The sequence below is a fragment of the Cupressus sempervirens genome, chromosome 7 (assembly GCF_028749045.1).
Source record: "Cupressus sempervirens isolate cs-2001-9-10 chromosome 7, ASM2874904v1, whole genome shotgun sequence".
Classification (NCBI taxonomy): domain Eukaryota; kingdom Viridiplantae; phylum Streptophyta; class Pinopsida; order Cupressales; family Cupressaceae; genus Cupressus; species Cupressus sempervirens.
The window spans coordinates 759,247,574-759,272,998 of NC_143124.1; the positions used below are offsets into that span (position 1 = coordinate 759,247,574).

Consider the following 25,425-nt stretch of genomic DNA (forward strand, 5'->3'; position numbering starts at 1 on the left):
ATTGATTTCATTTTCATCTTACTTTTATGCCACAATCATGCCCTTTCGCCAAATAGGGTCGGTCTCCTCAAGGGGTCAGCCACATATAAACAATAATTATTTTTTATTTTGTTTTCCCCTCTAGGTGTCAACTGGCATTCAAACTAATAATTTAGTTTTAATATCAATTGATAAGCACACTCTTACAATGAGAGTGGCAAGGAATAAGTATAAGGTGTTCTTTTGCTTTTTCAAATAAAATGGATTCTTATCTCTTCAATCTATTTTGCCTCCTTGTTGTGAGTTTTTCACACCATCGCCCCAAAACTTTGGGGACCCCCTTTTTCAGGCAAGCCTTGGCAATTTTTGCGGATTATTTTTTTATTATTTTTTGAGTTGCCTTGGAAAAATTTGGAGTTGTCTAGAGTTTTTTTTGAATTGAAAATTTTACACCTTGGACGCCTTCAGGCCAAGATTTGATTTGATTTGTTTTCACCTTGTATGAAACTAGAAGTTCCAAAACATGTAACTTTATCCTTAGGCCAAACAAAAACAACAATTTTTTTTCGATGGTTATTATCTGGCAGGACAAAATTGCAAATTTTTGGACTTGGATGTTTTTTTGAAAATTCGATATAATTGTATAAGCTTGAGCATTTTCAAAATGAATTTGTGGACTTAGTCGTTTTGGAAATCTTGAAATTTTTCAGTGAAAAGAAATTTTGGTAGTGAAATTGGGTTTAGAGTTTGAATTTCGAGTGCCAGGAAAAGGATTTATTTTGTTAAAAATTGAAATTGTATTGCAAAATTGAAATTGGATTAAATTGCAAAATCTCATTAATTTGGTTGAAATTTTGCCTAGAGGATTTTAGAAATGTTAAAGGAAATTGGTAATTTGGAATTGAAAATTGATTTTGGCTTGCTAGATTTGATTTTAATGATATTTTAATTGCCAATGTCATTAAATGAAAATTTTGACATCTCCTAGGCTTACCTTGTTTCTATTTTGCAATTCTAGATCAAACTGGCAATTAAAGGGCCAAGGGGGCTTGGTTATTTTCAAGTTTTATTTAAAATTGGGCCATCATTGGAGGTTTAAGTTATTTTTTTGTTTCCCTCCAGGCAGGTCGGCCCACTCTGGAGATCAACTAGAGGATATAAGAAGGGGCTTCCCCCCTCTTATTTCCTCATTCATTCCATCTCTTCTTGCTTGGTTGTGAGATTTTTTCCTCTAGCTAGGCGAATTCCTCCTTGGCAGCAATCTTTTTGAGGATCTGATTTTGCATTTTGGTAGTGATTTCTTCTTCCTTGGATGGGCGATTTCTTCCTGTTAGTGAACAAATTGTCTTCCAAGAAAAAGCATACAAATTAACTCTAAATGCTTAGATGAGAAGACTAAATCGGCACTAACAGTTGGATAGGTTATCATTGGTTGATAACCTTCCTCTGAATTCTATCGGGTACAGCTCCCCGTGTAGGATATGCAATGAATCAACTACACTATAAATATAGATGCTTTTAACTTGAAAGCACAAAAGGTTTACAAACATCTATCCGTAAACACAAAATAGATGTAGAAAAACTAACAAACTTAAAGGAAATAAACAGCAAATGACACAAGGTTCATTTACTCAACTGCCACATTACAAAAGAATGAAAACAAGAAACAAATCTTCCATCCTCCTGAGAAAATGAAGAATCAAAGCTTCAAAGATATCTTGATATCAAAACGTACTCAAAAAATAGCAACACTAGATGCGTTTAGAGAAAACTGAAAGTTACAAAAAGATAACGATCCATGAAAAGAAAACTACCCAAACTCGAAGTTTTGGTGTACAATTATCTCTTAAGTCTCCCTTCTCTAAAACGTAAAAGATAACACAGAGCTCATTACATGTTTGCATCAAAATTGCCATCTAGAAGAAAACAAAATTTCCCTCCCTTACAATACATTTCAAAATCAAAATTTCCCTTTTTACTAACACAAAGTTCAAAAAAATATAAAACTTCGCTCTCCTACAGCTCCAAAATCTGTTCTCTTTCCCTCAGAAGGATTGAAAAACTTGAAAAACTGGAACTCTTCCCCTACAGTAGCACAAAGTCTGCCATCGAGAAAGAAAAAAAAAATTGAACCTAGTTTGCTCGATGCCTTTACAATAAATAGACATGAATGAACGATATTCAGTTTTCATAACGGAATCTTGAAATAAAGACCTGTTCGTCAGCACTCTTTATTATCTATCATGTTTACCCCTTTAAATTATCATATAAGGGAGCAAAACAACCTGATGTCATCTAATGTTAACAGGTGGAAGCTTTCTCTGTTTACCTATCTCTTTGAGATTGGTGACCATTACTTTAAAATGCAGCATGTGAGAGAATGAGAATGGGTTCGGGTCCTTTCATATTGCTCCTTTTCATCACTCATGACCTCTACTCTTCATATTGGAATGTTTTGGTGACGAGACACAAAGTCAATACCTTTCTTCCAAGCCTCAAACTTCCTCCATTTGGGCATCTATACATTATCAAGATCATGCAAATGTGCTTAGACTTTACACTATCAAATGATGATGGTATGAGTTCTGCAATGAAGCAAGCCATTTGGACAAGACAATGAGCACACGAGAACTCTCCAATTGTGGGAGATGGCATGATAAATGTTTGGGGTGCTTGTAAATTATCATAATGGTTATCTATAATTTGGCGCCTTCAACTATATCTTCTGGAACTGCCGCAGGCATTTTATTAAACCATTTGTGTGCATTCTCACAAGCCTTCGCATATTGAAGCCAAAAAAAATACAATGTAGATGCATAGGTATGGAGTGGTCTCTATCCTTCTTTGTTGCACGTGGAGTCATTGATTTCATGGAAACTGTCAACTCTGTGATCAAATTAAAATCTATGAGCTTCATTTTGTCAAAACATGAAATTTCAAAATTGTAAAACCAAACTTTGACAATTGCCCGATTGGGAAGATGTCTCAAATGATGCCTTTCTTCCATGCTCTTTTCTAAGGCTCACATGCATAAGGAACAAACTTCACACAGAGATGAGGTGTGCCCATTCGTGCCTTCAATTTTCCACTACACGTTAAAATATTACACCGTCCATTTCCATTATTAAAGTTCGATGAAAGCCCATAGACTAATGGCGACATGAAATTTCTATATCATGAGGTGACAAATGCGCATGTCCAATTGAGAGTTGGAGATCATGCCCGTGACCTCCATTTTGATCTTCCTTCTTTGTACACCACCACTATGTCGAATAGATGGCGGACTTATGGATTTATGACCACTACATTCATCATACGTATACATATCACTAATTTACGGTAACCCCAAACTATATATATATGGCCTTGATGAAGAGTCATGGACTACAAGTAGATTGGTGACAGGAGTAACTTTGACTACATTTACATATTTTTATTTGATTAAGGCATCATGACCTATAAATACACAACTTCTACCTTCGTTGCTTTAATAAGTTTTCACCAATTTGCTCACAGTGAACACCCTGTTCTTTTACTCTCACGGTGGACTGTGTGTTTAATGCTGCCAAGATTCATGAGAGGGTTCATTTTCCTCCCACTCACTAGAATCGTGAATGGGCAGCTATCATTGACAAGTATATAATAGTTATAAAAATTATTGAAAATTTCATGAGCTCGGGTACAATCATTACAATCATGAGATCATAATCACACCATAACTATTTGGATGATTTGATTCATCTTATAAGTGAATTGATTGTTGAAACAAGTTGAAAGTGATTGAGTACATTCAAGATCTCTGCCATTCACGACACTTTGAGAAGAGACTTGTAATCTTAACGAAGTGATCTCAAACTCAAATTCTCGTAATCCCATAAGCCTTCTTGATTGTAAAGATCATAATGTGAGTGAGTTCGTTGCAAGGTAGTCAGCCACCTCCATTTGGGAGGATTCATCTATTTTGCTAGTTAGAAGGGGATACCACAACCATAATCCTGTACTCAATATATGTACGAACCTCTAATTAATCTCCTTCCACATCTAACATTCACGAATTGAGCACACCTCGATCTACATTCGAACTATGGATCTGATTTTGGTTTTGAATTTGGCATCCCAAAACCTGACAATTTGGAGCTCCAAACTTGAACTTTGGATTTGAACTGGACCACTTTGATCTGAACTTCTTGAATCTCTGAACCACTGAAATACTGCACCAAATATTCCGACCATAACATTCAACTTCTGATAACTATTCTCTGAACATATTTGTTATGCCACATTGAACCAACGAGCTTGCAGAATCATTTGAACCCGTTCCAGCAAATTGAACCAATTCAAACCGCTTCGAACTGCTTTGAACCTCAGTTCGAAGTATTTCAAGACTCCACACTAGTGTTTTAAAACTATGTCCATATTGGGTACCAACCCTACCCTAAGGCAATTTGGAGGAGCAGATCTAATTTTAGCAAGTTGGGCGATTTCTGCCCTAGGTTGAATTTGTGAGGGAAAGCCTGATTTTTGCGAGATTGGCAGCAATTTTGAAGTCTGATTTTTCCTCCTTGGCTGCGATTTTCTTCTTCAGCTATGGCAATTTTTATTTGATGAAGAGACAAGGCGAGTTTGGGAAGTCGAAATTCTGATTTAGGACAGATTTTCGCAAGGTTGGTGAATTCTGATTTTCGCTAGGGCATCATATTTTGTTGGAGGATTGAAATTTCTGAGATTTGATCTGAATCTCAAGAGGCCCGATTATTGGTAAAGGCAGATTTAAGGTGAAATTATCATTTATTTTTAGAGGTGATGATTGGTTTTGAAGGCAGATTATATTCCTTTTTCTTGTTTGGTTCGTTTCCCTTATCTTCTTCTTGCACTACTCATCCACCACTTCATCATTTCCATTGATAGGCTAAAGTTGGGAGATATGTGTAGATTTCATGATAGGACACTTGGAGAGGCAAAAATAAGCTAGACCACCCTAGGATTGAAGTTTGGAGATTGATAAGTGTAGTCCATCCTAAGTGAACGAAGAGGCAGAAATAAGTGGTAGTCTCACCCCTAGGATTGAAGTTTGGAGAGATTGATAAGTGTAGAGATAGGACTTGAAGAGGCAAAAATAAGCTAGATTCCATCAATAGAAAGAAGGTTGGATATTGATAAGTGTAGTCCATATCATTTAGCGAAGGGGCAGAAATAAGTGTTTAGAATGGTGGATGTTAGTGCAAGCAAGAACCCAAAGGAAACGAATACCAAAAAAGACAAAGAAGACATGATGCCCAAGACCAACTTCTTCTCGAAAGTGAAGCGAATAAGTGATACCAATATCGGTACAGTGAACATGGTACAAATGAAGGATAGATTGAAGGAAGGACAATCCCCAATCGCAAAGATCTATAAGAGCGGAATTGTACACGCGGAGGCTTTCCCTCCTACCTTGCCTTGTCCAGAATTGGTAATGGAGTGTGCATCCTGGTTTGATATTGTTACCGAGTCCATCATTTTTTATGAAAGGAAGAGAGTGTTGGCTAACATCAGTGGACAAGTAGTCGAAGAAGTATTTAATATTCCCCAGCATAGAGGCATGAGAGTGGTAACGATGGATCAAACAACCAAGTTCTTTCAAGGTAACCAGGAGGCCTACTTCATTCATCTAAAGAAAAATTGGTTACACGAAGGCAAGAAGGGAGTTACCAAGTCATCAAAGCTTACCAAGTCAAATTTCAAATCAAAGTATGGTGACCTTATTGTGCTTCTCAACTGAATCATGGGCGTGGCTCAAGGTATGCAATATTGAGAACTGGATGTACTATTTTGTTGATGAAATTGAAAATGGAAAGAGAATATTTGATTGGGCTAGAATTATAAGTAAAAATTTAGAGTTACAACTTAGGACAGTGCAAAATCAAAAGCAATTCTACATGAGATCCTATCTTTTCTATCTAATTACGAGACTATATGAAAATCTTGGACTTAAGGCCTTAGGAATGATTGGCAATGGGCCTGGGCAATATTCGGTGCATGAGTGCTATCCACAGCTTCATTTGCACAACACCAAAGATTATAAAATGTTTTATGATGCCTTTAAGAATATTACAAGGGACACCTGCTAGGAGGCTCTCATCGGAAGCGAAAGCCAAAGCTAAGAAGTATGGGAGTTGGTTCATCCAATTTCCACAATTTACATACATTAGAGTAGCAGGAAGTACAGTTTGTCCCAAGACACTTCCAAGGTACCCACCTGACAAGATAGTTTTGGAGTTGGCTAGGCAACTTGAGCATTATGACAAAATGATGAAACTTAAAGATGAAACATGGATTACCTTCTCATTTGGAATAGGCAATGATACTTGCCCCAATCCCGTCGCCTTTGCAGCTGCGGAGAAAGAGTTAGAGCGATATCATCTAGGATGGTATAGAGCAAGACAGGTATTCGATCCTAAGAGTCTTATCAAGGCATCTCACGAAAACACATTCAAACATATTCCTACTATAGAAGATTTTTTGGCCAATGCACAGGATGACTTTCGTGTGAGAAAGCTAGCTTTCTCAAGATTGTCAATGGGCATGATGAGGGCAATCAGATGGAGAGGCCTTGATATTCCCGATCAACTGGAAGATAATGAAAATGTGCTAAGGGAGGATTATGATACAGTGGATCAAACAGAATTGGATCCAATGGATTACGATGATCATCAGGATCCTTCCTTAGAGGCAGTTACAAGGACAGTTGATCTACACACTAAGTCTTGGTACAGTAAGAAGTTAAAGCAGTTACAAAGTCGGAAGGTGCACCTTACTTATGAGATGATGAAATCAGAGAAATAAGGTCTAGCGGAGTCAGACGAACAGAAAGATGGGGGCAGTAGCCAACAACAAAGAGTAGTTTAGAGCAAGAAGAGAAATTTGGAGGTTGAGAAAAGTAAAGAACATCAGGAGCCTCCAACAAAGAGACAGAATGCAGCACCATCAAGGGAGAGCATAACTGAGGCTAGGAGCCAAGAGATTAATACAAGTAGACAAAAGGTCTTAGTAGAGGTGAGCTCTGATTCGGAATCAAGTGCTTACAGTGATAGCACCGAGTACTCTCCTCTCTCGGAGAACCAGCATGGAGATGATGTGATAGTCACTACTAAAGAAGAGAATAGGCCAATTTATATTGAGGAAGTAAGCCAAGCGCCTGAGGCCATTGGTGATGCTTTGCTAGTCGAACCAAATCCAGATTCGGGAGATGTATTGCACGACTATGGTTAAGGCAAATGCTTATGCCAAGAGACAAGGTGGTGACTGTCCGAACGGTTGAAGATATTCAACGGTTAGTGGAAAAGGAGGATAGTGAAAAACAGAAACAAATTGCAGAAATGGTGGCAAAGGTAATCAAAAGCGACGATGATGGTCACCGAAGAGTTTAGATTGCTATACCAAAGGCAGTGGATGAGATTGTATCTTAGGAGTATGAGATAGTTGAGCATAACTTGGGAAGAATCACGGATGACATGGACTGTGAAGAGATCCAGGAAGGCATGGTTTCAATGAGAGAAAGGTTGAGGAAGGCGAACAAGAGGATTGTAAAGTTGGAGGCCAAAAGCAAATATTGCAGAGATTGCTAGCCTATCCAACAGTTGCATCAGGCAGCCCTTCCTCGAGATAGCGGGAGCAACATAGAAGAGATATCAGCTCAACTACATGAAACCAAAGATTGGATCAGTGATATAATTCAAGATGGGCAAAATTTCTTGCCTTCCTTTATCTCGACATTCAGGTCATTAGTGGCTACTAGAGACAAATTCTAAACATTTGAAGGTGAATGGAAGGATTTCCTTCCAGTCAAGGACTTAGCCATTCCCAGGCTATAGACATTTATTGGGCTACCGGAGAGATATCTGGAAAGAGCCAAGTTGGTGGATGAAGGAGAAATGAATACGGTGGAGTCTTGGTTTGTTGCCTTGATCATCAAATTGAGGATACTTGAAGAGATACGGAATGAGATTGCACAACATAGCCCAGGCATTGACACTTCCATTTCAACCATGTTGAGCGATGTTGGAGTCACACTTGATTTTGAAGATATCAAAGAGAAGAATGTCAATGAGACAGAGTTTGTGTCAAGATTGGATGAGTTGGGGAAGGTTGCCATCAAGAAGAAACATTTGGGCACCCTTGCCTCTCTCAATGCCTTTATCGGATATGTGAAAGAGTATGAAAAGGATCATGAGAAAACACTGTAAGTAGCGAGCAACATGATGGATTCAGCTGAGCTCAAGATGAAACACACGCCTTGCCCTCTCATGAAGGAAGTCAACGACAAGCTAGCCAAGTTCATTGCCTTGGCTAAGAAGATGAAAGAAAAGGGTAGAATTATATTAGATCATTTGATGTAAGCCCAAGTGGCAAATTCTCCTTTCTTCTTGGGTAGGATAGGTGTCTAATTCTAATTGGCTACCATTTTGATGCCTTCTCATTGGTTGCCATTTTTCCTTTTTTCATTGGTCCATTGATGAGGTGGTGTCTCCTCATTGGGCAATGGGGTGGCAACCCTAACTAGGGTTTTTGGAATTTGATCTAGATCATTGATTTTGCTTCTTAATCTCTACTGTTGGTTGTAATTTTGGTTTTTGTATAAGGCCATTTGCTCTTATTTGTAAAGGGTTGAAGAAAATTGTTGCTTAAGATAATACCAAAATTGCTTCTTTATCATTGTTGTGTCTTGCATGGTGATTAAAAACATTTGGTGTTATTGCATGGTTTCTACTTCCAATAGTTAGAGTTAAATTTCATTGAAGTTGTTAAAGTAGATTTCATTTCAAGAAAGTAATTAAGCAAGAGTAGGAATAGATGGATAATTGTATGGTGATATTAGTGGATGTTTGATAGGGATCTATAAACTAGGCCACTAGCATCCTAGCGGCTGGTTGGGAAGCCTTGCATGGTAATCTAGTCTTTTTCCCTTGAATCATTGCATCTATGGAGGTAGAGCCGCTGGTAAGCTTTCATCAAATTTGATCCCCATCCATTTGCTAATCTTTCCATTCATAGGAGTAGAAGTAAAACAGCAAGTACTTTAGTAGTTGGAATTCATTCAAGAAGAAAGTTAGAAAGTTCGAGCATTGTTGGTGGACATACCCTCCATCATCACCATCAACATCATTTGACGCTAGTATAAATTACAAAGCTAGATTCATCACCATCATAGCAAAAGTCCAAGTTATCTTCGAATGAATAACGTAAGCCTGTCTATGTGATTAACCAGCAAATCACATTAATATAACTGAGTTAGCATCCACAGGTGTAAGGAACCTTGGGGTTTTTCTCATGTTCTTCATGAGTATTTTACTTTTCAATATAGGGATTGGGTGTTTGATACTCCATATCAAGTATTCAATTGCTATATGTTATGTAGTGGTACAAAATTGACATCAACGCTCCTCAATTTCAATTTTTAAATCAATGATAATGTTTTTGGAATCTTCGACTTTGTTATTATTTTGTCTTAGCTTTTCTTGACATCATAATTTTTGTTTCAAGGTCTTCTTAAGTTTATTAATTTCACTTGGGGCACAAATGAGTTTTTCCTCCAAATCTACTTCCCCATCTATTTAGGTGTTCTCTTCCCTTTCTAACTCCTCTTCTTACTATTTGTCTTCATTTTTCAAGATATCATCATTTGTTTCGGTTGCCATGAATGGGATCTCTTCAATATGCTAGAAGAGAAACTCTCTTCATATGAACTACTTTCCTCTTTTGAATAGAGGCTTTTCTTGTATTTGCGAAAGCTCTTCTTTCTCAGTTTTGACCCTTTTGCAGTCCCTTTTGTGTTGATGATGTTTGCCATCTTCCTTCATATTATGCTCTTTCTCATCATCGCTACTTTTATTTTCTTATGGACTTTTAGCAGCAACACATCCTAATTTCCACAAATAGATTACTTAAAAGGCAACCTGACTTTATACTTGTTGGATCCTTTCTTCAGCTTCCTCACAAAATGAGTTTCGTATTCATCTGATTCATCATAGAAGCTATCACCTGGCTATGGCTCCTTATTCTTCATCTTCTTTGAGGCTTTGGAGGCTGTCGATCACTTGGATGATTTCTCCTTTTTGGGACACATTTTGAAACTCTCAAATTCTTGTGTTTGAAACTTAGCTTTCTTCACCGTATCATCTCCTTCATAGATATTCTTTAGTTTATCCCAAATTTCTTTAGCTGACAGATTATGCATCACCTTGACAAATACCGATTCTGATAGACCACACACAATTACATTCATAGCTTTTGCAATTCACACTAGCCCTCTTTCCAGCTTGATCCATTGGTTGAGACTTTAAAGCAACATAACCATTCACTGCCGATTGTAAAACTGGACAGATGAACAGGAGCATAAGAAAGCTTAATGTTAATTAAATTATCACTTCAGTGGCTGTTGACTGCATACCTCAGTGTTGTGCCTCTACCAACACACCCCATTCAGATTTTCGCAAAATATGGACCCCCTGTTCTGCACTTATGTGCAGCTTAGCGCTAAAATGCTATCACCTTCCCAAAATCAGCCAAATTCTCAAAATTGGTTCTCCCAAGTGCTCAAATATCATGATGGTTGGATAGAATATTTAAAGTTAGGTCCGTACTCTTCTGAAAGTTCCTTGAAATTTGTTAAGACAAGAAAGATAATCAATTGCAGATTTTTCCCTTTCAACTAGTCCAAAACAAATTCAGTATGTTTTCCCCACATGTCAGCTTCGGTAAGAAATACCACAAAATTCAATATAAGCAAGAGACTGATGCCCAGGTGAACTGCGCCAATTCACACATAATAAATCCAGTACACTTGGATTCACCCATGCCTGCTAGCCAATGAATCATAGTTTATAATTGGCAGAGATCTGCTGCCTCTGTGAACCTGTCCAATGCCATTTTAATGTAAGTTCATTTCCATAAGCTTTTCCCTGCATCCAATCCTTTAACAAATAGGAAATCCAAATTTAGTATCTACAGAGGTCTATGTATCATCTAGATTCTAAACTGCATCAAATGAAGTCGAATATACTGATCCATTAATACTTTTCCCTGACTGACCATCCAACGAATTGAAATGAATTATTTGCAAAAATCTGAAGTCCATTTGAACCTGACCAGATCATCTTTTCATTTAGCTGGTGCACTTGAATTTCTGATAATCACACCATGAAGGCAACATGATGATGTCACTCTTCAATTTCAAGAGTTCCTCTATCATCCAAACTGGGCTTTTTATGAACCATCCTATCAAAACAGTTCAGTTGGAACTTTCCACAAACCATAAAAAGGTGCCATAGACTTCATGCCTGTGAATCTGTGTTATCCATCAAAGAATGGCTCCCACACTCTATGCTCTGAAAATTGTCCTAAATGAATTAGATAAAGTAGCAACCTTTACAGTACCTATGGAATGCCTAGAACCAGTCCTAGAATGCATCAGTCTCAGACAATGTGATGTGAATAAAGGGCAAGTGATAGGTGGGTTAAAGGTGTTCACAGATTTAAGTATCGATGCCCTCAGAACCACCTTTAACATTTCCTTCTATGCCAAGATCACATTTGTAGAAAGAAAAGTAGAGAGGCAATTCAATGATTCAACAGAAAAGCATAAGAAGAATATTAACATCAAGTGGATGGAAACCCCAAAGAAGTCTGTTTCTAAGATGCCTAAAGATTTGTATAAAAATGACTTCAAAAATAAAGATAGGGAATATTGTAATGCTATTGAATTAAGTTGCTGGTCTTCCCAGAGTCTCCACCTTTGAGCTCTGCTTGTATTTCTTTGTTGAAGTTGTACTACCAAGAAAAAATATTATGCATATTAAGAATATATAGAAAAATATCAATTTGCTATTTTATATCTTTCCACAGTAGGGCATTATATCACATAACATATATATATTTGCCTCAACCAAGAACTTAGTGCACATTATTATGACTGTGAGAGTAGGTCCCTACCCTATCAATGCTTATAGAATGTAAGCATTCTACAATGCACCCTCAATCATTGATAGCAACTTTATATGAGTAAGTCACCACAGTTAGGGAGACACACAAGTTTTTCCATGACTTCTTATCTAGTTCACTCCATGGTAGTGAAAACCACCTTTGCTGGATTAGATGGAATAGGTGTACTAGATACAACGCGAAGATAGAATTTGGTCTATGATTATTATCCTCAATTGGAAAACAAGGAGTCAAACAAGCATTTTAAAAGGGCGAATAATTGTTTTCTCAATGTGGCTGGTAAAAACTATGGAGGATGACAAACTAAAGATTATCTGAAGATGCACAAGATGCCATTGACAACAAGGGAAGTTGGATCATCCATTTCCGTCTATTCACTTATATAAGGATGGAAGGACTCTCTAGCAAACCATCCAAGCTAATTAGGTACCCAACTACTAAAATAGAGCTGTTGGAAATGACAAGGTAATTGATAGTATCCCATGGCCTCCTGGAACCAAACACAGGGCAGGGTTGAACTTTCCCATTATCACTGGTTGGTACTTGTGTTATAGCCTTCACAGTGCAAAAGCATCAAAGACAAAATTACAGCTGCACTAATTGCAATTTTAAGATGATGCCAAACTGGGATATGATCCATATTGTTGGAATTAAAGGTAGAGTAACTAAGAGGGGGGGTGAATCAGTTACTTACAAAAATTAATCCACAGATCCCTTAGATGTCTTAAAGATCTAGTTACTGTTGATACTCGGTAAATATAACAAAAATGTTATAACTCAATAAATTAAACTGTTACTTATCTTCAAGCAAACATGCATACAATTGAAAACAAAATGAACACAAGAGACACCAGATTTAACGTGGAAACCCAATATGGGAAAAACCACCAAGTAACTAGTCACCAATTTTTCACTCTTCTGAAGTGAGCCCTGTTAGGAGCCAACCCTGTTAAAGGTTACAATACACACTATTAGGTGTGACCCTGTTAGAGGATTTAATCACCCTGTTAGGAGTGGCCTTGCTAGAGGTCTTTAGAACAATTCAACTGAACTGTCACCTTGTTAGAGGATTTACAAGATGGCTGTTAAACCAACTCTGTTAAGAGATTTGAAATCACTGCTACAATGGTTAGAAAGTAACAATGAATTGACCTGAACAAGATGCAACTAAATTTGCTGACTACAGGTCTCTGTTCAACATCATTAGATCCTCCTTGATCAAGTATAGCTTTGCTGCTCCTCAATGATCTCTGATTCATCCTTCAAATTCGCTTCCACAATAATAAGTCTTCATATCACATTAATTCCACACACACTTCCACTTCACACTTAGAATTCGCAACTTGACCTCTTAATTATACCATTCAGATTGTCAAGTCGGCCAATTTACATGTTACATTTACCAATAAACCATACATCAGTCGGCTTCAAATATTACTCTAAACAAATAAACGTTATTTCATAAAACAATGAAATCCTTTACTGGCTGACCCTACTTGGTAAATACTGCTTCCAGAAATTTCCTAAGTTAACCTTCTTGACTCGGTTAACATTGCAATATCCGTAAAATCCTTTGGCTGCCGAGTTTACTCGGTAAGAACTGAATTCCTTCATGAGAGCTCAGTAAGAACTGCTTCTGCCACATTTCCTTTGATGACCGAGTGAGCTTGGTAAGAACTGTTTCTGCCACATTTCCTTTGATGACCGAGTTAGCTCAGTAAGAACTGTTTACTCGGTAGATACTGCAAGTTTTCTTTACTAACCTCCTAGGCTCGATAGATTTTGTCCTTTTGCCTCGCTGACCATCTGAGCTCGATAGACTCTGTCCTTTGCCTTGCTGACCATCTGAGCTCGGTAGACTCTATCCTTTTCCTTGCTGACCTTCTAAGCTCGGTAGACTCTATCTGATGACTGATATGACATTTGTGTGACATCAAAGACAACACACAATTGAACAATTGTATCCAACAATGTGAGGATAGAAAAGTATGCAGTCTCTTCCCTGGAATATGTGACATACATTAAGATTTTTGGGGTGGATGGTCCAGATGACCATGAGGTAAGGAAAAGGTCACACCCAAGGCTTACAGTGAAACAGATGAAAACTATGGGATGTCCTACAATGCCACAACGGGTCAAACGGGATGAAAACACCTTGCAACCAAGTTATGAAATGAAACAGGTTTACAAAGAACCTGTATTGGACCCAAGCTGGTCCAAGAAAGAAGTTCCCTCAATCAAAAAACTGATACGGCAAATTCTGGATATTTGTTCTGCTAGGTTAAATCATCATATCCAGGTCTTGAAGGCGAGTGGAGTAACCATAACATTTAGCCAAGACAATGCCAAGAAAGAAAAGAAAATTCTAACAATGATGATGATTTTGATGATTTCTTAATCAAGAAAAGAAGAGTTCAATAAACCAAGGTAGTACAGCCCGAGGAGGGATCCAGTGGCAAAGTTCCTTTGAATAGAGGAGTGACTGTAGTGAACATCTTTGAAGGTACAGTTTCTATTTCCAACCCAACAATTAAATGGCATACCAACTGTTCTGCCTAACTTCCACAAGCAGAAGTTACAGTCCCAATGATGAATCAAACAGTTCAAAGGTGGCAGCCAATAGGGGAAATGGAACAAGAAGTGATTTCTAAGGACAAGCAACCAATAATATTAAGTTATTAACTCTTGCTACTTCTCCATTCAGAACAATGTTCTTGTCATCTCCGTGAATTTCTATGAGTTAGGATTGCAAAAGAATTCTGGAAAAGGCAGAGTTGACACACAGAAAAGTTAATAGCAACTGAAGAGTAGAAACTCAACTTTTGCAACAGACTGAGCAAGAAGCTCTAATTCAGGAAGGCAAAGAGGGAGATGCAGAACAAGATAAAGAACCAAAAGGTCGTCTGCATGAAATGCATGAAAAGATTGACATATTCAAAGCGGGATTTCCTTCTCCTTAACACATTATTGAGGAAGTAAAAGAAGGCGTTGATTTTGATATATCACTTGTCATTCATGAAATTCATTTAGAAGTTCCCAAGAAATTGGAAGAGCTAAACAATGACCCAGTTCCTGAAGAGCTAAGCCATATAAATAGAAAAGTTGTACCAAAGTTCAAATTGAACAGCTAAAAGGACAGCACTAAAAAAAAAGTTTTGTGACTTCAGATGTAATGATGGAGGAAGTCCATTAAGAGGTTCCTTGGGACTGTTGAGTATTGGGGCGATTGTTGATTGCAATTGTTGCTATATGAGGTGTTGACATATAGGTTTTGTCGTTGATGTCAACATATGTTCAGATGTTTCAGAAATGAGTTAGACAGAACATGATTCTGTGTGTTACAGGCAGTTGAGCATGACAATATGGAAAGTGTATGGCATTCCTGAGTATGTGAGCTTGGATTTATGTTGCAGAGTGAGTGTAGACATTATGTCTGGTCGCAGAGATTTATGTGATCTGAGAGATTTGCAGATGTTTTGGTGAAGACTGGTTGCAAACTAGCAATAGGGAATTATGCCAGAGGTGGTTCCTGTGTTTTGAGTATAAGTTGTTGGTGAGCAGGAATTATTGTAGCTTAGTGAAGATCAGTAATTCTAATGCAGTCAGAGATTTACCTAAGATAGTGAAGCCTACTAACATCATGTGTAAAGAATGCGTTATGGGAAAGTAGACAAGGAGTAGTTTTCAGAGCAAAACTTATACTTCTAAAGGAAGGTTTGATCTGGTTCACACAAATCTTTGTGGTCCAACAAAGACAAGATCATACTATGGTGAGAAATACTTCATACTCTTTGTCGGTGATTATTCTAGGATCATGTGGATTGTATTTCTCAAAGAAAAGTCTAAGGCATTTGATATGTTCAAGATTTACAAAGCAAAGGTTGAGAATGAATCAGGTTTGAAGATAAAGAGTTTTAGAGGTAGTCAATTTACATCAATTTAATGCATTTTGTGAGGAGCATGAGATTTATAGGCAAACTTCTGCACCTAGGACTCCACAGAAAAATGGTGTAGCAGAGAGATGAAACAGAACTATTCTCGACACTACAAAAACAATGATGCTAGAAAGAAAGGTTCCACATGAACATTGGAGAGAAGCAGTTACTACTGCAGTCTATACATAGAATAGGGTTCAGATCAGGCATGCTACAGATAAGACTTCATATGATTTATGATTTAGCCATGTACCTTCTGTACAATATTTCAGAATATTTGGTAGTAAATGTTATATCAGGAGCGATGATGAGATAGGCAAATTTGATCACAGAAGTGATGAAGAGATATTTCTTGGTTACTCTACTAAGAGCAAGACATATAGATGTTACAATTTCAGATTGAGAAAGATAATTGGAAGTGTTAATGTGAAGATGATGAAAGATTTCAGATACAGGAAAGAGTTTATGATTATGATTAAATCAGGCATCTACAAGTCAAAGTCAGAATCAAAATCAGGAACAAGAACCAGAATAGTTTTTTGAGACTGATAATGGAATTAAGGTATATATTGAAGAGCAAAGGCAAATTCCTAGAACAAACCAGAATAGTTTTTTGAGATTGATAATGGGATTAAGGTATGTGTTGAAGAGCAAAGGGAAATTCCTAGAATCCAAGGTATGTATCATTGAATCATTCTGATGATCAGATTATTGGTTATGCAAATAAAGGTGTAACGACAAGAGCTAAGATGAGAAATGGCCTATGATTTCACAAATAGAGCCTAAGTCTATTGATGAAGCTTGTGAAGATGAATCTTAAAATGAGGCAATGCAGGAAGAATTGGATCAGATTGAGAAGAATAACCATTGGGAATTGGTTCTCATGCCTAAGAATAACAATGATATAAGAACTAAATGGGTTTACAAGAATAAGATGAATGAATAGGGTGAAGTTGTAAGGAATAAAGCACGATTGATTTTGATGAAACATTTGCTCATGTGGCTAGACTTGAAGCGGTTAGATTGTTTTTGGCTTATGCTGCTCATAAGGACTTCTAAGTTTATCAAATGGATGTGAAATCTGGATTCTTGAATGGCAAACTTGAAGAAGAAGTTTACATAGAACAACTAGATGCTTTTCCATTAACTAATGAAGAAGACATGGTATGTAAGTTGAAAAATGCATTGTATGTACTATGGATTGAAACAAGCACCAAGAGCTTTGTGTGCTAGATTGGACAAGTAACATTTAAATCTTGGTTTCAAGAAAGGTAGTGCAAATAGTAATTTGTACTTAAAGACTAACTCTAATGGTATCTTGATTATTGAAGTTTTTGTTGATGATATCATATTTGTGGAAATGATGAGATGAGTAACAAATTTGCTGATGAGATGAAAGGTGAATTTGAAATGTCAATGATAGAGGAAATGAAATATTTCCTAGGTTTGCAATTCACTCAAAATAAGAATGGAATTTTTATATCTCGAACTAAGCACCTTAAGGATTTGTTGAAGAAGTTTGGGATAGAGAATTGTAAACCAGTAGGAATATCTATGGTTACAGGTTGCATATTATCTTTTACAGATGACTCGACAAATGCATATCAGACAAGATATAGATCAATGTGGATTGCGATATCTAACTCACACAAGATCAGATATATCTAATGTTGTTGGAATTGTTGCAAGATTTCAAGCAGAACCTAAAAAGACTCATTTGGCAGCTGTGAAGAGAATATTTAGATACTTAAAAGGCACATTGGATTAAGGTTTATCGTATGATAGATCTAATAATTTCACTTTGTATGCTTTTACTGACACTGATTGGGCAGGAAGTGTGGATGACAGGAAAAGTACAAGTGGATGAGCCTTCTTTCTTGGAAAGGGATTGGTTTCTTGGTTAACCAAGAAGTGGTATTGCATATCTCAGTCCATTCTCGAAGCAGAGTATGATGTTACTGCAATTAATTGCACTTGGCTGGTATGGATGAGACAGATGTTGAAGGATATTGGTATTGTAATTGATGAGCTTATTGTTATTCACTGTGATAATACAAGTTTTGCATTCAAAGACTAAGCATATATCAATCAAGTATCATTTTTTGAGAGAGAGTTGCAGAGAAAGAAGTGAAGTTGGAATATGTAAGCACAAAAGAATAGATAGTAGACATTTTCACTAGCCTTTGCCTAAAGAAACCTTTGACCATCTCAAAGGTATCCTTGGGGTGATGGCCCCAGCTTGTGAGAATTAAATGATGCATCAATGCATCGATCCAGAGCTAATCTAAGCATTATCATAAGTCTGGATGTGATGTTTTGGTGTTGCTCCTCGGGGGGAGGAGTCATTACGGTCAGAGTAAGGTCATAGAACTCATTAATTCTATTTTTAAGGGAAAAAGATTTGTTGATTAGAGCACCTGATATGTTTTGTGGCACTTGATTTGCTATTGGGTAGCAAGGATGATGCTTGAATTAGAGGAGTTGTCAAAAGGAGAGATTATTTTAGAGTTGGCATTATTTGGCACCCTTTGCCATTGATGTCAAAGGTGGAGAGATTTTGTGAAAAACTTCCATCTGAGGGGAGTATTTCATAATGGGGAAAGTTTTGTAATTAGAGGAGCATTGTTGAGGATATCCAAAAAGTTGTATTAAGATGCTACTTTTGGATTGATGTTTTTTCACATGTATATTGCCATCATTGCCAAAGGGGGAGATTGTTGAATATTGGGGAGATTATTGATTGGTATTGTTTCTATATGAGGTGTTGACATACAGGATTTGTCATTGATGTCAACATATGTTCAGATGTTTTAGCAATAAGTTACCAGACTATGATTCTGTGTGTTACAGGCAATTGAGCATGACAGTATAGACAGTGTATGGCATTTTCGAGTATGTGAGCTTGGATTTATGTTGCAGAGTGAGTGTAGGCACTATGTCTATGGTCGCAAAGTTTTATGTGTTGATCTGAGAGAGTTACAGATGTTTTGATGAAGACTGGTTACAAACCAATGCCGGGGAATTATGTCATTGATGGTTACTGTGTTTTGAGTATAAGTTGTTGGTCAGCAGGAATTAATGAATGCGAGCATTAGGCATGATAGAAGACTTGGTCTAGTGCATTCTTTGAGATTTCTGGTTCATTTAGTTCATGTTGTATTGGTCAATTGCGCATATTGTTTAGATAAATTGCTTTTGCGAGCCGACTGGATGGTGTAACATGTATTATGAATTAGTGAGCATTGATCATGGATCTTGGCACGTATTTTGATATTTGTAATAGGTATGGTGTGTGTCTTATCATGAGTTAGTGTAATTATTTGTGCATTGGGGAAGTCCTAATAGGCCGACCTAATTTCTTGTTTGTAATTTGTATAAAGGAAAGTAACTCCTTTGTTGTAATGCAAGATATGGGATGTGGATAATATAGATGTGAGCCTTGATGTTGGATATCAGAGTAGCGGTGAAGGTAGGTCAGACACATTAAAAAAGGTACGAGTAGAATATATGCTTATACCTTGAGCACTTCATTGGAAGTGTAAAGCCTAGGCAATTGAGTTGTCATTCAGTCAGTTCACCAAAGGTGTATTTAACCTTTCAATCTTCGAACAGTGAGTCCTCTTGAAGGTGGCTTTAACCTTCACCTTTCGAGCAGTGTGCTCGAGCAATGAGCCTTTTATTCTCTATCAACTCTCAACAACCTTTTAACAAGGGTTTTGTCCTTTAACAAGGACTTGTTCTTGAACAAGGACTAATGTACTAAATGCTTTGTATTGACTCCTAACATGGTCAATTCTCCTAACAAGGACATTTTCATATTAATGCATGGTCTTGTGAGTATAATCCCCACTAGGGTTTTTCCCTTAACAGGGTTTCCCTGGAGAACAAAAATCTTGTGTCTTGTGGTGTTGGATTTTATCTTGTTCATCTTGTTATGCAATGTTATATCTTTAATTGAAGATTTTGTTAAAAAATATAAAATTTATAAAGATAGCACTAAACTGATTCATCCCCCCCCCCTCAATTGTGTCATGAGGATTGTTATCCATAGCAATGTCCCAATGATGACTCAAACTGTTTGAAGGTCACCAATAGGGAAAATGGAACAAGAAGTGATTTCTAAGGACAAGCAGCCAATAATAGTAACTCTTTCTACTTCTCCAGCCAAAACAATGTTCTTGTCATCTCCAAGAATGTCTAACAGTTAGGATTGCAAAAGAATTCTGGAAAAGGCAAAGTTGACACAGGGAGAAGTTAATAGCAATAGAAGAGAGGAAACTCTACTTTTGCAAGAGACTGAGCAAGAAGCTCTAATTAAGGAAAGCAAAGAGGGAGATGCAGAGAAAGATAAAGAACCAAAAGGTCGTCTGTGTGAAATGCCTGAAGAGATTGATGAATTTGAAATGGGACTTCCTCACCCTTAACAATTTACACATTCTTGAGGAAGTAAATAAAGGCATTGATTTTGGTATATCACTTGGCATTCATGAAATTTGTTTAGAAATTCCCAAGGAATTGGAAGAGCTACACGAGAAGACCCTACTCCTAAAAAGCTAAGCCAGATAAATAGAGAAGTTATATGAAAGTTCAAAATGAACACCTAAAAGGACAGTATTACAAAAAAGTTCTACGACTCAAGATGTAATGATAAGACGTTCCTTAGGGCAAGGGAGTAGATGAAGTTGATAAAAGCACAAATCAGTTTGGGCCATCCAATACATAACAACAATAGGGAGGTGAACAAGCTCAACACTTTTGCTTGACTGATTAAAAAAACTCAAAGAGAAAAGGAAGTTGAAATTGTTTACACAGATTTAAAGAGCTTGATGTAGCATATTTAACACACCACCACAGATGCTTCCGGATCAAGAATCGCTCAAATTGCTACCCCTACCGTCTCAATTCGAGATATTCCACCAAGGAACAGGAAATTGCAGAACTTAAACCCAATGTGGATGTTTGAATTTCAATCCTATAAAGATATAATGTCATTGAATGAATATGGAGAAGAAGAAAGAATATTATTTCTGTTATGTTAATGTGAGTTTTGTGACCACTCCATCGTACTGAATATTCTATCCTCTTAAACAAGGAAATTTCAAATGCTACACAATGTAACAAATGTGTGATCAAATGAAGCAACCCAAAGGCTTGCAATGCATACTTGTGACTTTATGTTCCATATAATTTAGTTTATACGATGTAATATTGCTGGTAATCACGTGGAGACTTACATAAATGTTCCTGGACTTAATCTATTAGTTTCCCTCAAAGTAGTTGAAACTTAAATTATTGAACCGGCTTGAAATTCAAAGAAAGACGAAAAAGTAAAGGGTTAAAAGGTTTAAGCTATTTCCTAAAGACGATGATAACAATGGATGATGTTTAAATATTAAAATTCCTTGAACCAAGCTTTACTTCAACACGTGGAAACAACTATGCAAAACATGATGCAATCTCCAAAAGTAACATGGGATTTTCATATTGTAAACATTCATCTAAATACCCAATATTGGTGCAATACAAATGAACATCCACAATTGAACATGTGCTTGAGTGGATCATTCTAACCATACAATACAATTTGTAATAAACAAACCACAAATGGTATGAACCATGGGATCCAACACATATCTCCACATTTGTCCATTATATTCAATGAACTTCAACGAAAACTTTGAGACATAAAAACCCTAAAAATATATTGAAATGACACATATCCGTCATATCCTCAATGAAAGTTGAATACTATCTTCAGCATAGACTTGGAACAATTTTTGATCTCCTCCTCCTATCATAACTACTACTCTATGCCTAATGACTAAAGAAGGTCAGGCCTTAATTACAATAAAGGCCCAAATTGATTTGAATCAACAGTAATATAATTCCAAGAAAACCCTAATTAGGATTAGTTACAACCACCACACACAAATATTTAATGTCATCCAATGAAAAAATCACATTGCTTTGAAATACATATTCTCTCAAGGATGAACCAATGAAAAAATTACTTGTAGCAATAAATTAAATGCCTTCCTAATGTCTACTTGTGAATTAGTTTGATGGGATGAACTTGGAGATGTCAACTTAAAATCCTTTGATTGGTTGAAGACGAGGACTAGGTGCCACCTCAGCTTCCACAGTCAAAGTATTCTTCTTTCTTTGTCTTTGTTTCAATTCCACTTCATCAATATAAAAAAGTCTCTGCATCTCTATCAATACCTCTTGATACTCGAGATTATTTGGCCTTCGATTAATGGATATGGCTCATATTCCCAAATTGCTTCATCTTACTGAATTTTCTTCATCCCCTTCATTTTGGAAATCTTCTCCTTAAATTGTTCTTGTCTTGTCATCTTGACTTTATTGTAGTAATTGTATTTCCTCCTTACTGATTTGCAAAATAAAGAGTAAAGTGTGGAAGAGTTGAGATAGCTTGCACAAATCAAATGATTGCAGCTTTTTGTGAAGCCGCCAATTAAAAGAAAAAGTTGGGGAATAGCTTCTAATTAATTTTTAATAGTTATACAGTGGCAGTTCATTGTTATCTAATGTCTCAAAATGTTTTAGTGGTTTTTCATAGAGGTTTTCACAAAAATGTTCCATGCTAAAAGTCTAGTAAAAATGTAGAGTGTTGCTAAAGTTGAGGTAAATCATTTTGTTAAGTATATAATTCATTTCTCAAGTTAAGTATCAAAATGCTAAAAAATACCAAAAATAAAATTGCCTCAATTGTAATTGCACACACTTTTGCTTGTATGCAAAATCAGTATTGAGGGGTTGGGGGGCAGGGGGCGTCAATTATTAGCAATCAGGCCACGAAATTGCATTAGTGATATAAATTTTAGTGCCAAAATGACTAAAGCCAAAATTGGTTTCTAGATGGCAGTGACAACCATCTCATGTCATTTGTGATTAGAGTAGCATGATCTATAACTGTGGTTGCATAAGCGACAATAAAGGCTTCATGCTCAAGCATTTTATGTTTTAGTTGAATGTCTATATTCCAATGTAACACCAGCACTGGAGTACCTCGGGACAAGTTTTTGGGACGAGGGACAACGGGCCTCTATTTCGAGGCAGTGGGGGGGCACTGGGGGGATGATGGCAAGAGGGCAAGGGGCGGTCGTATTCTATACATATGGAACTTGAAATAGTAGTTATGAAATGATGTTTCGGTATAGCATACCAAATTTAAATACTTGAACATAGCAAAATTGCAACACGAACCAAAGCCATTGAACATTTAGCATAGTAATATAGTACATATCCAATAGTAACATTCAAAAATCAAAATTCATGTACCCTTCCCATCGACAACGTGGTTGCGGAATGGTGGAGATGGGGGTACTTGGGTACTCAAGTACCTAGTGCAGGGACATCTCGGGGACGGGTACTTCAAGGTTTTGCGGGGGGCTGCAAATTCCTGGGCTTCACTGCTATATTCCCAATCACATTTATTATTTGTTTGTAAATGAATGTGTGTCCCCATCTACGAGATGGTGAAGTGATTGGAAGTGTTTGTCCCCAATCACAAGAGTTGATCATTATAATTGGACATATATGCCCCCAATCATAATTGTTGTCAGAAGATTGTGTGTGTCCCTATGTATAACTTTAATGTTGGGTAGATGTGTTTGTCCCTACAACATATGATGCTATGTAATATTTAGAACTTGCTGCAAGCATGTATATATTTCTGATATTTATACGTTTGTGTAGGAACAAAAATCAACCCCCAAAATAGTTGTCCAAATCCAAACCCAAACCAATCTCAAGACCAGTAACTAAGATTTACATCTAAGTTTTAAAGAGTGTTCTAGCACTTGACAAATAAAAGGCAATAACATCAAACTATTTGGAGAAGACGTCTAAATAGAACCCCAATTGACAGTAAAATAAATTCTTAGATAGTAGCTAGTGAAAAAACATAAACTCTCTTGAAACACATGGATGCTAATTTAGTCCTAAGCAGGCTACATGAATAGCATGAACACTATCCTTCACCATGGATTTTGTCTTTTAACAGACAACGCTCTTAAAATTACTGTCCTCTTCAATTAACTTTGTACATACATTAGTGCACATTAGGTCAGAAGTTCAAATTTAGGGCATGTTTGTCATCTCTTGCTCTCTTTCATCCTGATGATGGATCACGTAGTGTGATTCGAAATGTTGATCGTAAAAATCTCTACACAATCAAATCCAGAAACAAATCAATGTAATACAATGGATTGTGGAAATTTGATCTCTTTAAGCTTAAACTTAACAGAAATATTTATTTTATGAACACAAAATGAATTCAAATTTTTTTAACTGCCTAAATTAGAACTCTAAGAATCAATAATTTATAATAGCCTATTCTGACATAGCTACCTCTGAAAATAAAATTCATGTGTACAGCTTATCATTATCCCAAATGTCACTTATCAGAAAATACAATAAACTTGCCAAACTTGGTATCTTACAAAACTTTCCAAAGCAATGAAGAATGGCAGATCTCAATTGTATAGAGCTTCGGTATTGAAGGCTATATAGTTACATAGCAGAGGAAATAAGACCTTTCTTACTGATCAGAACTTGTCTTGAGTAGCCAAATCTTTGGCTAAGATTTTTTATGTTGACTCAGAGTTGGTTTGGTATATCAAACTGCCAGGTCTAAATCTTGTAATTATGGTTTTATGCTTATACATGAATCAATGATTCTTAAAATTAGCTCTCTGTTACAGATCAGTATGACATGTGACATATCTCGGTGTTTCTCTCATTGTGTTCAAAGTATAGAAAGACATCCCACAACCTTCTTCTTGACAGCCCCATTAGTGAGGGGTACAATACTAAACGGTAATCAGAGTAGTAATAAGCCAGCTAAATAGATCCTGCCCACAAGTGGGTTTTTGAATCTGAACTTTGATGGTGCCTCTAGAGGCAATCTGGGAATTGCAGGGGATAGAGTAGCTATCTAGACCCGGTATTCTTGTGGTCAATTTGTGAAGATTGGTTTCTTTTTCTTGAGGACTAAATTTAACAATGAGGTTGAGCGGGAAGCAGTGGTGTTGGGTCTTTCTATGCCATTCACTCTAGACTGCAAAAAGCTGGATGTAAAAGGGGTTTCAGTGGTTGTGATTTGAGGCTTGAGTGGAATGTCTTGCCCACATTGGAAGCTTCATGGCCTTTCTGAAGAAGTATGGTTTGTAATGGGTTTGATAATATCTTCCTCACCCATTACTTTTGAGAAAGTGATCAGGTGGCCATCTATTTGGCAAACGCTGGAGTTAAAAAGATGCACTTCTCAGTGCTTGTAAGTGATTGCCCAAACTCTGGGTCATGTATGGAAAAGCTCCTTTCCATTCCAATACCTCCTTAGGTCTTGGCCTCGAGTGATTAAAATTCTTAAGATAGGTCTCAGTTAATCATTGTTTAGTGAGGTATCCCCTCTTCTTAAAATGATGTTAGTGTTCATTTTTATCAGCAATTGGTTTTAACTGCATCCTCTCCCCTACTTCCCTCCACTTTTGTGTGATCTCATTCA

At 36.9% G+C, this 25,425-nt stretch overlaps 1 protein-coding gene across 1 annotated transcript in view; it reads right to left on the minus strand.

The window, feature by feature from the left end:
• LOC149549496 (rac-like GTP-binding protein ARAC3) overlaps positions 1–25,425 on the minus strand; it is a 35,205-nt gene that overhangs the window by 4,688 nt on the left and 5,092 nt on the right. The window lies entirely within an intron of this gene.